The 18,262-nt window shown below is 38.0% G+C and overlaps 1 protein-coding gene across 1 annotated transcript in view; it reads right to left on the reverse strand.

Moving 5' to 3' along the window:
• The window catches only part of otud7a (OTU deubiquitinase 7A), an 82,192-nt gene extending 64,130 nt beyond the window's left edge, over positions 1-18,062 (reverse strand). The window contains exon 1 of the mRNA XM_053482637.1: positions 17,939-18,062. The gene's annotated coding sequence lies outside the window, so the exon portion shown is untranslated. The remainder of the gene's footprint in view (positions 1-17,938) is intronic.
• Between the last annotated feature and the right edge of the window lie 200 nt (positions 18,063-18,262).

Raw genomic sequence — 18,262 nt, forward strand, 5'->3', positions numbered from 1 at the left:
ATAACGGTAATTAATTTATTTAAAAAGCCATGCTAATGAGCCTCTGTAATCATGCAAGAGATAATGCTGACATAATCTAGAAACCCCTGCTCATCATTCTATGCTCATTATCCTGATTTTGAACTTCTTATTCATCTATTTATCTATTTATCTATCTATCTATAATTTTTTGGAGACTTGTGCATGCATGAAATGTTACGTGCAAATATACAGGATGAAAAGCATTCAGAATGACTTAGAAGCTATTATTATGTAGACAACGTGTTGTTTAAGATGTTATAACATTATCAGATGTGTTGTCTAGCAGGCAGCTCTCACCTCAGCACTGCGGTCCGTACAAACCTACTGACACCCAAACATATGACCGACAGTGTAATAAACGATTGTTAGTAGTACATATAGTTAAACGTTACTCAGTCTGAACTAATGCTGTTAAGAAGAACCCAAAGTGCTTGACGACTAAGTTAGACTTTGTCAGCAATGGATGCATAATTTGCGATTTCAGTATATATCTGAATGTAAAATGGTGTGTCCGTTATTTACACACGACAGTACTGATCAGACAGTTTAAAAAATAAAAATAAAATAAAAAAATTAATATGTATATAGATGTATATATATATATCAAATCAGCTAACATGTTCTTTTTTAAACAGTTTCCTCTTACCTCACTCTTTCTACGTATTGTTGTCATGTCACTGAAATATACAACTGCTAAATTTTTGTTTGCGTAACCTGGTGTACAGTATAATATAGACTGATTTTTGCCAGCAAAGAGAAAGCACATTTCGGGTTTTTATTTTTCAATTACCCGATTACACATAAGTCATACTATAAGTCATGCAAGCCTCAACTACAAGACCTGGCTAGAAGATATCCTGGGAATGTAACAGTTCAAAAAAAAAAATCATCCATTTAAATTACTTTAAATTTTCTAATTTCCCCAATGCCACCAGACAGTGGCTTATACATTCACTTATGGCAACCTGCCTCCTCCATAATTGTAGCGTTGTCAGTGTACATAATTAGAAATAAAAATGGCACAAAGGGAACACTAATGGAATATAACAATGTTAGACAATGCAAAAGAGGCCAAAGAAATACTTTTTTAAAAGCCCCTGCCTGTGAGAAGTAGATTCAGTGTCTGAATTTCAATGCAGTGTGTAAGAAAGCACAGGCTATTTAGACCAGGAATCAATCACTCACTCCCCATCTCTCCTTTAACAGCTACAATGGCAGGCCTGTGCTGCTGGAGTGTGTGTGTGTTTGTGTGTGTGTTGAGAGTGATGCAAAGAGCCGGAAGGGAGCAGTAGGAAGAGGATATGTTACGTGTTACTTTCTCTGTCCTTTGTAATACCGATCTACAGCAATCCAGTGTGATGATGTCATGTGGGAGATTTTCAGAATAAAAAACAGCCATTAATTTGGGAAACTATAAGTATTTACTACATTAATAATCTGACTAATATCAATTTCAGTTCACTGGACTATAATGAGTAAGTTCTTACATAACACCAAAAAAAAACAAAAAAAAAACGCTTGAGCTTCATATAAACACCCTTATTATAAAATCCCATATCTCAGGAGACTTGAGGCACAAGGCGGGGTACACCCTGGACAGGGTGCCAATCCTCACTCACACACTATGGGCAATTTGGGAACTCCCATTAGCCTAATCTGCAGGTCTTTGGACTGTGTGAGGAAACCGGAGTACCCGGAGGAAACCCATCAAGCACAGGGAGAACATGCAAACTCCATGCACACAGAGACAGGAATCGAGCCTGGCTGGGAATCGAACCATTTAGTCATTTAGTCATTTTATTTTTAACAAGTTTACTACATATTTTGGGTTGTTTTTTTGTTACTGTGGTTTGGCTTGCTTTTAAATATATCTTTTCTTAAGTTTTACTTGCTTTTGGTTTTTACAATCTAATCCACTGTCAAACACCACAGCACTGCATTCAACTTTATTAATCTATGTTTCAAAGCACAGTCCTAATGAAAAGTGTAGTGTGCTAAGCTGTTTACACCAACCTTAACTGTTCAGCAGATAAGTGTCTTTGTCATAAGATTCTAATGATCTAAATTCCTATTAAATCTAACCTTTAACATGTGACAACAAGAGTAATGTCGATCACAGTCATCTACATCATTATATATATTTTGCAGACTTTATCAGGCTATTTTATATTGTGACTGCTAGCTATTAGTTTGTGTCAAAGTTATTAGTATGCTAGCTAACCTTAAGACATTAGGTTCAGCACAGTTGTTTAACTAAGCTAAAATAGTTTCCTGGAGGCACAAATTTATAATAACTGACTAAAATCAGTGAGTCGTGTTATTTTGTGAAGGGTGAAGTTTCGTGTTCTTTAAATATAGTTTACTTTATGCAAATTTAAGGGCTTAGACATTTCTGCTTAAACTTAATGAGTTCAACACATTTACCAGGACGATTCTCTCAAAAAATTTGTTTTATTTATTTGTGTTTTTTTCACAGTTGTCGAATGTTCTAAACGAGATACATTTACATGTTCATTAATGTTTATATTTAAATACATTAAAACTTTTAATTAAAGCATCCATAATTGCTGTAAAAACCCATATGAGAGAAAAACTCAGCCTTAATAACCAGATGAACGATTCCTACAGTCGGTTGGAATTACTTCATTTCCGCATGTTCAACAAAATGATGTTTTTTTTTCTTTTTAGATAGTAAACTGTATAGTCATTGTACGGTTTTGTAATATGATGTGAACTTTCCCTTGCATCTATTCGCATAAAACAACCCCCTCATTAAACTTCCTGATTCCTTAAATGGTAAGAGTTCCTATAGCCCGTGTTCAGATGAATATACATTACATACAAACAGCTCGTGTCTGCTGGAACCTTTTTAACTGGAAAATGTTGTTGCATTTCCTATCATCTGTCACCAGGCCTGTCTATGACTTTTTTTTGTTCTTTTGATGTACAGGACGTACGTGACACAATGCACCTGGCCAAAAGCTTAAATAAGCGCTCTTTGCTGATAATAAGCAGAAAACCTCAGTCAGACACACCATGCATGCGTGCATCATGCACCTACATGATTTATAAATACCCCGATTCAATATTAAATTTTTTCATAAACAAAACCAACTACCACGAAGGATGTGTGCTGTCTGCCAATGTATGAATAGTTTAAAATGTACCAACTGTAGGATTAGAGGAACATTTTATTACCTCGAATATAAACATTTATAAATAAAATAATAAGAAGATGACAGAGGAGAAGAAAAAAAAAATTTGGAGTCAGTGTGGCAATAGATGAATTGTGGCCCAAAAGCATTGTGAAACATAACTAAATCAATTTTCCCCCCATCTCTAGTCTCTTTTGTGCTCAGGGAGTTATTGCCAGTTTGCCACTGTTTACAAATTTATACAAGTTTGTGTGTAAAAATTTAAATTCATAATAAATGAAAAGAAATATTCTTTCTTTTTCATTTGACCGTACCAAAAAACATGCTGAACTGTGACTTCTAACCAAGGTACATTACATGCCTATTTGCCAATGATTATTAAAGTGCTCTTGGTTAATTTAATCATACAGGATTATGTAGCAGCAACGATAAAAGCTTCCTCTAAAATTAAAGTTGCTCTAGTTCTCTAGATTCAACTCCAACTTATGTCTGCATAGGATTGACTTCCTAGCCATTACATCTGGTGTTGTGTCAGACACGTTAATCCTATGAGCTGGTGTGTTTGCATGTCATTGCTGGCAAATGCAAGTCGCACACAGCCGGGTGTGTTCGCTGGGCCAACTGATCCCTGGGCCTCCTGACAGCACCTCACACTAATGCCTGGCTGACACCTATTCAGGGACACCGACTAATATATACTGCTTGCAACCCAGAAGCTAAAACCGGTCCTATAAGTTGCATACTCACAGTTTCACACTTCACTAGTATAGAAGGGCACTGTGCACATGCAGGATTGTTATTCATGAAAGAAGCTGTGAGTGTGATGGGATCATGTTTAATGAATTACCTGAAATAGTCACATGCCACAGGGAGCATGATGAGTAAAAAGAATTGTTAGCAATAAAGCAAAGCACTTCCCTGCTCCAAGACAGCCTCATGTCTCAGCTTTCTGCTGATTGGCAGAGGAACAGTCAGAGCAGACACACGTTTGAACACAGCGGTGGGGCAAAGCAGCACTGCCAGATCTGAGTCTCTTTCTCTTTCTCTCTCACTCCTGTCCTATTTCCCAGCATCCTGTATCCGCAAAAAGGAAACAAGTCTTCACCAGCTGCTCCCTTAGGGCCGCAGACACAATGAGACAGAATGACAATTATCAAGTAAGAAAATATTTAAGGTGATGCTTTCAGTTGCACCGAGGGCTGCAAGGGAAGCATATACAGTAAAAGGCTGTCAGACGCATATTCAGTTTTGAATTTCACATTCTTAAAATGCCCTTAGCCTATATTTTAGGCATGCACATAAAAACTATTCTTTTATATGGTGTATTTTAAACATCTCTTAATTTTGGCTTCAATATAAAAAAAATATTAAAAACATTTAGAATGGCTTAATATGCAATGGGTTAACTTTTAATTTCCTCCTACATGCACTTTATCATGAAATGGGAGTTTGCAAGCATAGCATAAGCATTGACATCAAGACTTTAATAAAGACAACAACACATAAAACAAACAATAAAATGATCAGGAACAAAAACACAGGGATAGTAAAAAAATTCAACAGCTAAAACATCAGGTGACATCCACAAAATAAAGAGCTACTGACACAGGGAGTGTAAATAGTCTAGCTAATTAAACTTAACCAGGTACGAGACAAGTCGGCTGTGATGCAGTGTATGCTGGGAACTGAAGTTTGGGACAAGCTTCAACATAAAATAATTTCAAACACAAAAGTCAAAATCGCAAAAAAAAATAGGGACAAACACTAAGAAATATCACTTTTCCTATTTATTTGACTGTAAGTTACTGAATTGACACCAGTTACTAAATAATAAGTGTGGGATTTCCTAGGGTCAAATCCCACAACAACCAAGCTGTCCCTGTTGGGGCCTTGAACAAGGCCCTTAACCCACAACTGCTCCGATGTATAATAAGATTATAATGTAAATCAGTCTGGATAAGGGTGTCTGCCAAATAGTAAACTAGTATATTGTCTAGCTGTACAATGCTATTTTTGTTGTATTGATCATGCAGCTTGACATGTTAATCGTTAACAAATTCAGATGTAATATTGAAATATAAAAAAAGAGGCTCTGAGATTACAAATCTTTATTTGTTGCATTATTGCCCTACAGCACTTTAAAACAAACATTTAAGAAGCATTTCAATGTACTTCTCCGCCATACCGCCACAGTCAGGACCTGACAAAACAACCGCATGTTCCAATAAGTAGTACTGAGTTTGCTAAGGCAAAACACTGTATGCTTTAGAGGGTGCGGTTTTATTTGTACATTACAGCTTCTATAAAAAGGCAGAGGCAGGCATGTCATCTAAAATTGCAATAATCCTTAAAATGTTTAAACACACATTGTTAAAACTTTTTCATGTTCAGTTAATTCTACTAAACTTTCTTAATGTTTTTCCTTTTATTTTATTTTTATTATTTTTTAGGATAAGGGACAAAAAGATCCCCCCCCGTCACTAGGGGGCTCTCACATTAAGGCTACTACTACCATTTAGTCGGGAGGGCCGAAGACTATCACGTGTTTCCTCCGACCATGTGACGCCAGCCGACCACATCTTTTCGAACTGCTCGCTCACGCACCGTTGAGCTGACAGACGCCCCTGATTGGCTGTAGAGCCGTGATTAATGTGGGAGCACTAAGTACCTCTCATCCCTTCCCTCTGAGGGAACTCGGCCAATCAGCTCTCTCTAGACCACCAGTTGCGAGAGATTACAGCATCACCCGGGAAGCGAACCCGCGATCTCCAGATGATAGGGTGAGTACTTTACCACTGCGCCTACATTAGTATAGTAGAGCTTTAAGTCTATGATACACTTTGTACCATATATCTTTCTTAGAATTTTTTATGCTTATTAGTGGCCACTATAGTTCTGTACAATTAATCACATTTATTACAGATTATGTATCCATAATCAATCATTTATATATAGTTTGTAAATATTTTTTTAATTAAACCATGCAGGCGCAGGAGCTACAGTCATTTCAGGATCGGGGGTAGCTCAGTGGTTAAAGCACTGGGCTACGGTTTGGAAGGGTACCAGGTTTAAACCCCATGACCACCAAGTTGTCCCTGTTGGGCCCTTAACCCTCAACTGCTTAAATGTATAATGAGATAAGAAAGTCGCTCTGGATAAGGGCGTCTGCTAAATTTAACTAATGATTGATCTGTTTTTTCACTTCCCTATTAGACAATATAGCCAATGCAAATAAGACCACACTCAATAAAAAAATATTTTGGCCTTGTACAGCCTTTAAAGATGGATATGTCTAATTGACTACAATTAAATGAACTAATTCCAATTTAAACATAATTTACTTGAGTTTTTCAAATAAGATTTTTATTCAGTGCATTAGCTCATCTTGCAGCACCCATGAATTTAAAAAAAAGCAAATGCATATTAAACTACATTTTTAAAGTGAGTAAAAAAAATTTTCTTCCTTTTTGTTTCTAGAAGAAGTCCATCAGTGATGGAAACCAAAATAAGTTGCTATTGTTTCATGATGGCGACTGCTTGCATGATAAAGGCTGGATATCTTCAACTGACCCTGCCTTGAGCCACCATACCAAACCATGCATGAAGATGTTGGCCTGAATACTACTGCACAGAATTCTGTAGCTATAATCAGCTGATCACTAAAGAAAAAAAATTACAGCATACAGTACATGCTGTGTTGGCTAAACCATGAGAAACTGCAATGCTGATACTTCTAGAACTAAGAGTCCTGCTATCAGCAAGCAAGTTCTCCAAATGCAGCGCTGGACATATTTTAGTGTGGTAGTAAGTCTGTTTGCAGAAATGTGTTCTTACCTGTTAAGTCAAAGATACCAAACACAGTGTCCCACTTGGAAACAAAACACAGAATCATCAAATGGTACACTACTGTCCAACACTGGATCTTTACTAAATCCCATTAGATGTGTCTGTCCAATCCTTCCATAGAGTATGTGCGTGGGTAAAACACTTCAGAAACAGGTCTGTTCTTCAAAACCTAACAACTGACTTCAAATTCGACAATAGGACTATGTATGTTCTTAACAGAGCCTGCCTTTCATATGATTTATAATTTCTTGCCACTCTGGAGGGACCTCCACTATGCTTTCCTGTGTATGAATATGAATCAATACAAATTTTGTCATTATTATAAAATAAAAAAAAAATATGCTAAACTGACTAGACGATAATTGTACTGGATGAGATATGCACTTAATAATACTTTAAACAACATAAATGTTTGGGTGGCACAGTAATGTAGTGGTTGGCACTGTGGCCTTGCATCTCCAATTTCCAAATTGTCTGTGCCCCAAGATGGATCAGCACTCTGTCCAGGGTGTACCTCGCCTCATGCCCAGACTATCCTTAGATAGACTTCCTGACCCTTTACAGAATAAATGTTATATAAAAAAAGGAGCAAGATAATTTCTGTAGCACAAACGCCATGCTGTGATGAGAAGATGAGGTCAAAAAGCCTGGTCTTTTATTTTGAAAACACTCAACAATATCTTGTCATTCGCTGTGACAAAAGGACTCATCTAATGTTAATTACAAGACAAATCTTAATATATTATTTTATCTCTTCACTAAATGATAAACTGGACATCAGGAAACCAAAGAAGAATACAGAGAAAAGGTGCAGATTTTGCATTTACTTCATTTAACCTGCCTAGTAAAAGCAGCCAATTTGTAGTCAACCTGAGCTCTGAAGATAAAATCTTGAACATCAGTTCCAATCTCACTGACAGTGGGAGTATGTAAACAGTGCCATATAACCTGACTGTCCATTCTGATACTTTAAATTTTTTCAGTTTTTTTGTGTAGTGTGTTCTCATTAGGTGGAGAGACAATGAGTTAATGAATTTCATGAATGACTTAAAATTAACGCTTCAGCACTGTCCCAGGGAACAACATTCAATGAAGCGGTGATCTGGAGATGAAGGAGAATTAACTGGCCTAAAAAGGAATCATTGTGGAGCAATACCATTTGTTCACTTTATTGTTTACAATCATTATTACTTAGAGTACTAAGCTAATTTATACTCAGTGTGCATTCTGAGCAGCTGCTTTTGAGATGAATAGTTACGTTGGCACATTGCGTCCCCCAATTTTCTCCATGATTTAGGGTAAAATGCTTCCTAGTCAGCCCTTGCCTGTCATAACCTTTTTGAATCAACGCCACAGGACTGTGTAACACACATTCATCCACATGCATGCATGAGGTCACAGACACCCACAATGCGGACAATATGCCATTCCTTCCATCTAGTGAGCACTGCCAATTTTGCTCTCTTCGGCTCCAGGTCACGGATGGCTATGGCCTGTTCAGTATTCAAACTCGTAATCTCCAGAAGACAAAGTGGAGCAAAAAACGGCTTATCAACTTTGCCTAGCATCTGTGTGGAAATGTTTTTATTGCTGCTAGAATGCAATCGACACAGCCGATCAAAAACAATTAGCTGTGATCAATTAATCGACTCAGAGATCACTAAGGAAATTATTTGATATTCATTAATAAAATAAGAAATAGATTTATTGAGGTTTCAGAACCAGGATTATATCACCCTTTTGTCTGACAAGTACACTCTGGATCCGGAGCTAAGTACAAGAAGACCGGGTATGAGTCCATGGCATCATGCGCACACACACACATCCACACACTCATTCTCACCTAGGTGGAAACTAGTGTAGTCACTCCACACACTGGCACTTATTTGTGAGGTGGGAAGAAACAAACACGGACACAGCGTGGACATGCAAAGCTTTGCACAATCAAGGACCCTGAAGCTTTGAGAAGGATGAGCTTTCCTGTGCTTCTGGAAAATGCTGAATTTTTTTTTAACCCAACCCAAAATTTAAGTAAAGTCTAAGGATATCCTAATCTCTGATCACACAAAAAAAAATCAATCTTATGCATTTAGGCAAATAATTTTATTTCATTAATTATGTTTACTGGCCTTTATCATTTTTTAAGGCATACTTGCCCTATAGCATTTATCTGCATGTGCATGTGATTTTTGCACATAAATGTATGTCCATTACATTGTCTATTACATTACATACCACACTAAACTAAAAAATATATATTTTTTATTATTTGGAACTGAAAAACAAACATTTAAACCAGACAGATCCTTGTTTGCAGGAAAAGCAGGGCAATGTCACGTGTCTCATACACAGTGCAGAGCAAACAGAACAGAGTGCAACCTTCATATTGAGAGGGTCAGGTGTGGAAACATGAACACACCCATACTGAACACAAACACACACTCATACACATTTGGTGCTTTGTGATGGAAGGAAAGGGAGACACAAGGCACCCACAATAACAGACTGTACAGCAGGTTCAGCTGACACATCGTTTCCTAAGGACCCGTAACACTGTGTTGGAGACCATGAAGTTCTCGCCGCATCCTGAAAACATTGAAAAACGCAGCGGCAATGGGTCAAAGTGGAAAAATATGCATTTATCAAGTTTATACTACTTCCTAACCACGTCCCTGTCACACACATGATCACATGCTCAACATGTCATATGAGACAGACCAGCGTTATTGCTATGTCTGATCAGATCGAACAGACGAATCTTACCAGGTGCTTTACTTGAACTTACAATGTTGTCGGATGGTTCAGTGGGTTAGAACAAATACTGCTACATGTGCAGTCCTTTTTTTCAGGCAGTGATGGTGTAAGGATCTGGATCTAGTATTTATAGTAAATTCTATGAATGTGACATAGATATACTGTACTAATAACCTGCTGCACGCGCACCATAAACATGGTAAGCACAAGAAAAACATAATATGAACTTAATAGAGGTGGCATAGAGCTATTATAGTCATAGCACAAGCCTGAAAGGTCTTTGTTAGAACTCCATCGATGGAGCATTATCCCGGTGACATCCCAGTGACATCCCAATAACAACTCAGTCAGGAAACATGTTTGCTCCTAATCAACATGCTGTCTGAAGTAGGAAGCATGATAAATAATCATTCCTCATCATCCCTGACAGTCTTAACTCAATGCCACTTAGTGTAGTCTAGCTCAATCTGTCCCACCAGCAAATAAACAGCGAAAACAATAAACATGTACAAACACTTTTCTGTTGGAGATATTAAATCAAATAATATATAAATACAGTGAAACCTCGGATTGCGGGTAACGCGGTTTGTGAGTGTTCTGCAAGACGAGCAAAGATTTTTAATATATTTTGACTTGAAAAACGAGCAAGTCTTGGTTTACGAGTGCCGAGTATCATGTATCACGCATGCGCTTCTTTTTTGACGCCGAGTGTCCCGTGATCACAACTGAGCCAACGTTTTTTCTCTCTCTTGCGCTGCAGAATTGTGGATAATAGTCTCCCCTGCTCTCTCACTGGTATAATCAACATCCGTGCATGGGTGTACTGTTTACTATAACACTGTGACCATGTGTGTGTGTAAAACATATTTTATTTTGTGTTTGTAAGCGCGTGTGTACAACGCGCGTTTACTGTTTTTTAAAATACACGTGTTCGCGTGTGTAAAGCAAAAGAAAGTCTCATTAGACTCATTAGTCTCATTAGGTAAAAAATCCATTTTCTCCTTCAGCCTCTTTGTTTCAGCCTGTGAGCTTATGTGTGTGCACACACGTAATTTCACACCGTGCCTGGTCTCACACCCCCTCTCTGCTTTACACACACAAACACACACACTTTCTCCTTTTTACAGAAACACTGCTCTGTCGCGATTCTTTCTAAACGCGCATAATTTGACACCGTGTCTCTCTCGGGACAGGAGGGGCTTCACACACACATACAGCGCCTGCACGCACAAACGGAAACACTTATCTGTCTGGATTTACTTGTACTTTTAAGGTATTTCTTATAGGAAAATTTAATTTGGTTTACGAGTGTTTTGGAATACGAGCCCGCTTCTGAAACGAATTATGCTCGTAATCCAAGGTTCCACTGTACATATAAACCAAAAAAATATATTCTTAGTTTAAACATGTTAGAACGTCCTAAAACAGGCTAGATCCGTCAGGCTAGATGGCCCTCACAAGTGCAGATTTGTAATGCATCCATCCATCCACACACTACCTGGAAGATAATGTGCCTTACATGATTAAGTTTTCCTGGAGTAACATACAGTACATAAATGATAATCAAAATTATCAATCTATTTTAAATGAAATTTTTAGTCAATTAATTAATTTGTAACTGTTTAGCAATTAGAGACAGTCGACACAAAACCATCATACACAAACAGACCCAGAATAGGTAAAGATGGAATTAGAAGCCCTAACTGAAGAACCATTTTGACTACAAACAGACATTTTGCCCAGAAAAAAAAAACACACCCAAGTTCCTTACAAATTGTCTTGAGTCTTTAATGTTTCACTATGCCTATTATAATATTATAGCCAGGTTGCATGAAGTGAGATAGAAAGAATACAGTACATTTAGCTTGTAAAGCATACTTAATCAGTTATTAATGCAGTATGCCAGAAATTTCTACAAGAAATCAAGATTTGCAAATGGTTCCTAATTTATTATTCAAATATCTTTCAAATGGTACATTTAGAATGACATTATCAGTGAAGTGTGCTGTATGACTTCTGTGTTTTCCACACATTGACTATACTTGGGCCGGCCGCCCAGGTATATTGATGGCTGCCCGGAAAAATGATGCCAGCCGCAATAGATTAATTAGACAGTACAACAGTTGCTCGCTAGCAGAATAAACAGGTATGTGAGTGGTAGCATAAGAGAGGTGTAATGTCCGCTACAAATTAATCGATCGTGAATGGTTAAAAGAATAAGACGGGTGTACTGACAGTCACGCATGCTCTGCAGAGACACGATGAGCGGCATTTAGCTTAACCTGCATGTTTTTGGACTGGGGAAATCAAAGGTTATACAGGTACAGTATGTATTTATTGTTGGTTGTATGTAGTAGACCATTTTGTGCTGGCAGTTAACACCGGTCTGTGTCGCACTGGAATTCAGTTCTAATGCCTAGCCCACACTTATTATACATGGATATTTTCAAACTTTTTTCTCTATGCGTTTGACTACTTGTCTACATGCTGTGTTCGAGGGTCAGTGAAATTGGACCTTTTCAGAAACTCATTTTCCATGTTTACATGTGGACAGTGAAAGCTGAGTGAGAGTGACCTCTGGCTCCTTTGTTTTAAGTCGGAGTGTGACGTACCTGGTAATAGCTTTTTTCAGGCTTTATGGTTGGTTTGGCATGTTCTAGGCAGCGTGTTTTTGTATTTTTATGTTGACAATTGTGTTTATATTTTAAGTGTTTTGTTTTAATAGTCAATTCCCATGACAACATAGCATATACATTAGTATATTAATATATACTGTATATACACATACAGTATACATGGCATACTACACACTGTATGTATCTGTTATATTAAAAATTACCAATTTCATATCCAGTGCAAAATGTACCTTCCTATGAATTTTTTTTAATTTAAGGACTTTTTTATTGCATTAGTACAGAAACATTTCTGAATTCCAGACATTAGTATTCCAACACAAAATTAAATGGTAAAGTAAAATACTTGTATGTCAGAAACGAACTGTGCCTGGTTCTGCAGGATGCTCAGTAAAAATTGGTAGCTAATTTTCTTACAAAACTGCACATTGTACACAATTGTACCTTATACTGAAGGGTAATCACAGCATCGCCTCACCAAATATTGACTTTATTTTAAGGCATACTTGCTCTACATCATTTATCTGCATATGCATGTGACTCATGCACAGTAATGTATGTCCATATATATTAAATTTGGATGAGCAAAGATGAGCTAGATGGTTTAAATAGTTCCCAAATTTCTTAAACTACCAACAAAAATTAGTAGAAATTACCAAAATGTCTCAGTGTTCAGTGTATCCCTTCATTCTTGCATTCATATAAATTTATTGTTTCTCATATTCGGGACAAAAGTATTACCCTTACCCTGTATTTTGCAGGCTGCTTAACATAACCTTAGAACAACAGATTTTGGAAAACATTATAATGATATGTACAATAATGGACATTTATGAAGAGCCCAGGATTTTAACATTCAGATGCCAAGGACACAGTAATCATATTTTTGATCGTTTAGTTGCCATCCATTGCCATCTATAACAATTACGGCCTCTAATATGTCAAAACTTGCACTAAAAGAACATATAAATGGGGCACACAGACAAAAATCAATGTGGAATTATTTAATAAAATGTACAGGCATAAAACATCACATGACAAGAACGAGCTTGCAGCATGGTGGCATAGTGGTTAGCACTGTTGCTTTGCACCTCAAAGGTCTGGGTTCGATTCCTTCCTCTGTGTGCATGGAATTTGTATGTTCTCCTCATGCTTGGTGGGTTTCCTTTGGGTGCTCCAGTTTTCTACCACAGTCCGAAGACATGTAGATTAGGATACTGTAACTGGCGTTAACAGATTGCCCGTAATGTGTGAATAAGTGGGTGTACAGTAAGTGTGTGTATGTGTGTGTGTCCTGCAATGGATTGGCACCCCGTCCAGGGTGTACACTGCCACATGCCCTAAATTCCTGGGGTTGGATCCAGGCCTCCGCAACCCTTGTACACGTGATAAAGTGAAATAGACAATGAATGTGTTACCTGTAACCCCAGGAAAAAGACTTGATGATGGTGTTTATTAACTAACTATATCTTGATGGTGTTCCTAAGATGAAACTACAATAATGCCAGGTCAGAAAAGCAAAAACACCCTCCTAAAACTTAGTCACAAACATATATTTTTTTTTTTTTATATGTCAACTGAACATATCAATCCAAATGTTTTGTATATAAAAGACATTAAACAGAATTTGCATCACATTTAATGAGTACATTTCCTTCATTTAAGCCATGAAGGTAAAGCACTTTACCCGGAGAAAATTTCTAATAATCATACAGGCATTATTTATTCATTTATCTTCAGCAACCACTCATCGTCTGGTCAGGATCCGGAGCCTTTCCCAGGAACACCACGCACAATGTGAGATTCACCCTGGATGCAAAGTCAGGCCATCTCAAGACACCAAGTACACACACTCCCACACCTATACACACCTAGTGGTAATCAAATGTAAGGCTCAGGGATATTATTATTATAAACTCTATAATGTTTTATAGAAAAGTCTTTAACTTCAGCCAATCAGCTAACCAATAAGTTTTTGGCAGGTGAAAGGTAATCCATGTAGAAATGCAAAAAATGTACAATCAAACTATGGAGCTGTGAGGTTTTAAGACTTTTTTGTATTTATGCAAACAATGCTGTTTCCCATGTTTGCCCTCACTTTTCCTTTCTCTTACTCTCTCCTTGTTCACAAATCCTATCCGCTCATTATTCTGCCCTGAATGTGACCTCTCCCTAGTGCACTTAACATTGCTTCCCCACCTGTGAGGATGTGGAGCACTTCAAAGCACCATACAGTGATTGAGCACTGATTGCTGTGGGCCACTTGACTCATTTCATCTCATCTTGAGGACTAAACTTTCCGGGAATGAGGTGGGAGGGAGATGGAATTCTCTGAAGAAAAAATGACAGTTTCTCCCTTCGATGAGCTCAGCCTTTTTATTGCTGCTCTTTTAAAGCGTGTTTGATCATCACCGTGATAGATTGTACTTATTGTGTAAGGGAGGAAAAAGGATCAAGATCATTTCATATCTGCATACGCAGACACTCCAGAGAGTCATACTCTGCTGTGTGGTTAACCTTGATTTGACCAAACATAAAAGAAAATCAGCAGTTTTTTTATTTATTTTTTTTTTTTACCACAGATTAAAAAAAATAGGACTGAATCCTTGAAGACTCTTTACAAATAACAGAATAAAAACACAAACAGTGTTTTAATTCTGGCACAGTATGAGACAGTGTGCATGAGAGTACACGAGAATTTTAGTTCAATTGTATTGTTCATAAATGTCATGGCACACTGTGAAAATAAAAGAGAGCAGTCTCTCGGATTCTGCAATTATGCATAAATAAATTGATGATCTGCATTTTTGATATTTTCATTTCAGTGTCCTACACTGTATTTTTTGCACATATGTATAATTCTGACATTCTGTTTTTTTTTAAAGAAAATACAACGATGTGTTAGAGAAATGTACTAATTGCCATGAGTTACTAGTTCAATACAACACAACTGTTCCATATTGTAAATACACAGCATGACTGTAGTTGTGTTAATGATACTGTGATAAACTAATCCACACAAATATTAAATGAAAGATATTAGAGACATTAATTTGTTGCAGAGCACCTATTTTTAAAGATTCATATTTTAATTCATAAAGCTTTTGAGCTATTATTCACTCATTTATGATCGCATTCATGATCTCATTCATGATCGCAGAGGCATGTAGCCAATCCCAGAAGACTTTGGGCACAAGGCAGGGTACACCCTGGAGCAGTGCCAATCCATTGGAGGGCACACACACACACTACGGCCAATTTAGTAATGCCACTTATCTTAATCGCCATGTCTTTGGACTGTGGAAGAAAACTGGAGAACCTGGAGGAACTCCACCAAGCACGCAAACAGACTCGAGGTGGGATAAAACCATCACATACAAGATATTTGCATATCAATATAATTTATGCATTTTTATATAGATCAGTGTAATTAAAATTATACAATAAAATTATGCTTATTGAATTTTAAAAGAAAACGTAATAATGCCTGGGCCTAAGTACTGAGTAACCCTACACCAGCAGCATTTTTGCTCAGTGTTTCTGAATATGTCTGAGTTTCATGTAGTAACTCATCAGGAGCCCAGCATAGGTCCCACTGGCCTACAGTGACCTCACTGGTCAGTGTTTCCGCTTTGCTGCTTTGCCCTGATTGTTGCATCTGTCTCGTGATGTCTCTGACGGCTCATCTCTGTCTGTAATGAAATAAGAAACGCAGAGTGGAACCCCGGCAGTGTGGGACAAAACGTCTCACTGGGCTGTTTGATAAAATCAGAGATTGTCAAGTCAAGGTCGTTTCTTCATTCATTTATCTTCAGTAAACTCTTTATCCTGGTTGGGGTCATGGTGGAGTCTATCCTGGGAGCACTAGGCATGAGGCAAGAATACATACTGTACTAGATGAGATGACAGTCAATCATGGGATAACACGTGCACACACATGCACACACACCTACTGTAGGAACAATTGAGTAATATTATTGGCTGAAAACCCACACAAACAATTAAGGAACATGCTCCATACAAACACAGTATTCTAAGCTCTAGTTCAAATCATGGTCCATGGCCCACCATGCCACCCAGGTCAAGCTATCCTTTTTATGTGCTTTAATAAAACACTAATGGTATTCAATTAAATGTCATTACAAAAAAAGAGATGTAGGTGGAGCCAAGAGACTATATGTAAAGAACATGTTACACAACCATACAGTACACAAGTTGTGCAATTATGATTTTCGTGCCACTTGTATAATTTTTAAATAGTGTTTGTAAAACTGCTAAATAATATGCATTTGTAAGGTGCATAAAACTTTATGTTTATTTCATCAGTTATATTGTGCAACGGACACACAGACTGTGAACATCGTAATTTCCAATAAGTTTACACACCCTGTCAAGAAGTCTTTTAAATCTCTTGTAATTCTCCAATTCGGAAAGGTAAAGCATAGCGCACACAGAGAAACTGAGTCACTCAGGATCTTCCAGGTCAAACTCTCACATATGCTAAGTATTACTCACATAGCCTCAACATATGCTGCATATTTCCCATAGATCTTGTACACAAAGTGGTTCACGGACAAAAAAGAAGCCAAAAACAAATGCACATGACATAGCCTCTAAAGTTCGGTTAACACTACAGTGTATATCCAGAGGTAAATAAACACTAATGATTTCCTGGGTAAATCTCACTTACCTGCATTACAGTGCTTACGGTAAGGGTTTTCATGGGTTAGCTTTACCTTTCACCCAAAAAAAGGGCAAGTCTTTAATTGTGATATGTTTCTTCTTTGGATACACTTTAAAGAAACTGGAGGAGACCAGATATCACCCTGGTGTAAGAAAAGCATTCAGATGGCAGTGCAATCAGTTGTCTGTCATGTTACATGCATGGACATGGCTGTACAGTATTACAGCTGAACTTCACACGAGCCAGAATTCACATGTAATGCTGACAAAGCATAACTGAGATCTGCTGTTGGTAAGGACGCTGTCAGCTCACTGATGGCACATTTACAGGTAGACAGCAGGTACATGTTCGAGCATCTATAGAGGAGATGAAGTTAGGCTGCATAATGAAAGCAAAGCGGAATGACCAATCAACCTGATGTTGTGCAATAAGTGCAGAATGAAATCTAAGCCCAGATGATGTTGTTCAATGATGACAGCAATAAAAGCGATTGACATGTTGAACCCTGACGATGTAAGCACAACGCATTGTTTATGATATCGATGTCGTTTTGCCCCGTTACGCCACACCGATAATCCGTGATGCCACACGTCTACATAGACAAAGAAGACGGCTACCGGCTGATTCCCCAAATGCAACGACAAGGAACTGCGTCCTCCTTACATTTGTAAAAAATAAAATAAAATGAAATACACCGACAATTCCTGCGCACTTGCTCCAGAAAAGCCTCGGATATCCGCAAGATGCACGCGCAAGCGGCACGAGCACGTAGAGGAGAAGACAGGTGCACCTGCCTGGGGTACGCAGTGATTCAACCACACGGTTAGCCTTCAAACACCTCTTACCTTTCGTTCATCAGTCATAAGTCCTCATTTCGCGTCGACAAATCAACCCTCCAGTAAACGTGGCGTTAAAAGACACAGGCCGAAGCTGTCTCTCCGTCTAACAGCGGCTATACTCCCCTCATCCTCCTCACGCTGCTCAGTGATGCAGCAGCAGGGTCAAAGCCACGCCCACTCGGCCGCTCCGTCTCATGACGTCAGTGAGAGATTTTAGTCCACGCCCACTGTGTAAAAGCGCTACCGCTTCTCACCTGATGCCACAATTTCCGTTCACTCACCGTACATCAAGACGTAAGCGTATTTTTGTACTGAAAGTTTACACAAAAT

The sequence above is a fragment of the Clarias gariepinus genome, chromosome 2, assembly GCF_024256425.1.
Source record: "Clarias gariepinus isolate MV-2021 ecotype Netherlands chromosome 2, CGAR_prim_01v2, whole genome shotgun sequence".
Lineage (NCBI taxonomy): Eukaryota > Metazoa > Chordata > Actinopteri > Siluriformes > Clariidae > Clarias > Clarias gariepinus.